The sequence below is a fragment of the Nerophis ophidion genome, linkage group LG07 (genome assembly GCF_033978795.1).
Source record: "Nerophis ophidion isolate RoL-2023_Sa linkage group LG07, RoL_Noph_v1.0, whole genome shotgun sequence".
Classification (NCBI taxonomy): Eukaryota; Metazoa; Chordata; class Actinopteri; order Syngnathiformes; family Syngnathidae; genus Nerophis; species Nerophis ophidion.
Window position 1 is genome coordinate 30,449,227 of NC_084617.1, and position 2,854 is coordinate 30,452,080.

The following is a 2,854-nucleotide window of genomic DNA, read 5'->3' on the forward strand; positions in this document are numbered from 1 at the left end:
GTTTTTGGTGCAACACAAATCATACAACTGTAGTCTTTTATTGAATGATAATTGTGTGAAGGCTCCAAAGCATTCACACAATATGGTTTTCGACAAAATGCTTCTATTTATTGTGTGAATGCTCCAAACTCTTCTTGTTCTTCTCCAGATTTTGGCGCGCTCTACCTTCCACATTTTTCATCCGATTCAAACCGCTCCAACTTCAAACTGTTCAGCGTATTCGGGAATCACAGGCTTTACCATGACAAGTTCCAAAAATTCCCAGCCACATGTTACAACAGCGTGGCTTCGTAGTAAAAGAGTGCGGGTACTAGACTGGCCCGCCTGTAGTCCAGACCTGTCTCCCATTGAAAATGTGTGGCGCATTATGAAGCCTAAAATACCACAACGGAGACCCTGGACTGTTGAACAACTTAAGCTGTACATCAAGCATGAATGGGAAAGAATTCCACCTGAAAAGCTTCAAAAATTGGTCTCCTCAGTTCCCAAACGTTTACTGAGTGTTGTTAAAAGGGAAGGCCATGTAACACAGTGGTAAAAATACCCCTGTGAAAACTTTTTTACAATGTGTTGCTGCCATTAAATTCTAAGTTGATGATTATTTGCCCCCAAAAAAATGTAGTTTCTCAGTTCGAACATTAAAATATCTTGTCTTTGCAGTCTATTCAATCGACTATAAATTGAAAAGGATTTGCAAATCATTGTATTCACAATTTCACTGGTTTTGGGTTTTGTATAATTTTCCTTGGATTATTTTTGAGTTACAGGAATTCAGTTTTTAAAAGACTCAGGCGTCGATGATGTGGATATGATGAAAAAGTTGATGGCTGTAAGTATCAACCATTTCCTATTGCTGGGTTTCACATATCTTCCATCTGAGAACCTGAACTATGGGGGGCACTCTGTAGGTCAGTGGTTCTCAACCTTTTTTCAGTGATGTACCCCCTGTGAACATTTTTTTTTAATTCAAGTACCCCCTAATCAGAGCAAAGCATTTTTGGTTGAAAAAAAAAAAAAGAGATAAAGAAGTAAAATACAGCACTATGTCATCAGTTTCTGATTTATGAAATTGTATAACAGTGCAAAAATATTGCTCATTTGCAGTGGTCTTTCTTGAACTATTTGGAAAGAAAGACATAAAAACAACTGAAAACTTTTTGAAAAATAAACAAGTGATTCAATTATAAATAAAGATTTCTACACATAGAAGTAGTCATCAACTTAAAGTGCCCTCTTTGGGGATTGTAATAGAGATCCATCTGGATTCATGAACTTCATTCTAAACATTTTTTCACAAAAAATTTAATCTTTAACATCAATATTTATGGAACATGTCCACAAAAAATCTAGCTGTCAACACTGAATATTGCATTGTTGTATTTCTTTTCACAGTTTATGAACTTACATTCATATTTAGTTGAAATATTATTCAATTAATATATTTATAAAAGATTTTTGAATTGTTGATATTTTTAGAATATTTAAAAAAGAAATCTCACGTACCCCTTCGGCATACCTTCAAGTACCCCCAGGGTACGCGTACCCCCATTTGAGAACCACTGCTCTAGGTCACTATTTGAATCCCAACAATAGTGCATGTATTATGAATGCCATTAAAGTTCTAAGTATTTTGTGGTAATTGACCAAATGTTTTTTAAATTTGTTCTTGCATATTCGGTGAATATGCAAATCTTAGTCTTACTGCACCATTTCTGAGACATCCATCCATCCATTTTCTGCCGCTTATTCCCGTTCGGGGTCGCGGGTGGCGCTGGCGCCTATCTCAGCTACAATCGGGCGGAAGGCGGGGTACACCCTGGACAAGTCGCCACCTCATCGCAGGGCCAACACAGATAGACAGACAACATTCACACTCACCGTCACACACTAGGGCCAATTTTTTTAGTGTTGCCAATCAACCTATCCCCAGGTGCATGTCTTTGGAAGTGGGAGGAAGCTGGAGTACCCGGAGGGAACCCACGCATTCACAGGGAGAACATGCAAACTCCACACAGAAAGATCCCGAGCCTGGATTTGAACCCAGGACTGCAGGACCTTTGTATTGTGAGGCAGACGCACTAACCCCTCTGCCACCGTGAAGCCCATTTCTGAGACACACATACTCAAAATACACATGGGTTGGTTCAAATTCCAAACTTTTTAAAACAAGTTTGTCCAACAAGAGTATGGTCCCACTCTTGCTTGCTAGCGGCTACGATTTCAGTACTGTTGAAGATCTTTTGCTCCTTCTCAACTCTGTGGTAATATTCTTTTCACAAGATAATGTTAAATGTTAAATCTTACTTGTGAAAAGTAATCCTCCGATTCCTATTTTCAACAGTCTACTCGTTTGAGCAGGAAAACGCTGAACACCAGCCCGGCATCTTTGTTTTCTACCTGTCAACTGTCAGTTCAGGCTGCTCGCCGGCTCCTCATCACCACTTCAAGATGGCGGCCCAATTTCTCGCGTCACAGCAGCCAATGCTGCGTCTACTTATAAGATGACTATGGCGGTCCTGGTGTGGATAGGGAAGACCTTGTCGTCGCACGCCTGCGCGAAGAGAACGTCACTTCCCTTGTAACGCATTTCCAGAGAACCGGAAATACACAAAGAGCTTCTCTACAACAAAAAAGCTGTGAAAACGATGATGCTGTGTTCCAAATTTAAGTAATTTACTGAAATTGATTGAGCCTATGGCTTTGCACTTTGTTTATTATATGTATATAATTTTGGGTATTTTATTTTAGTCACTTTGATTTTACAACCCCCCGGCGCTGTTCTATATTGTATTGTTTTGTACTGATTTTTGTACTTATTTCGATGATTGTTTCTCTTCTGTCTGTAAATGTTAAA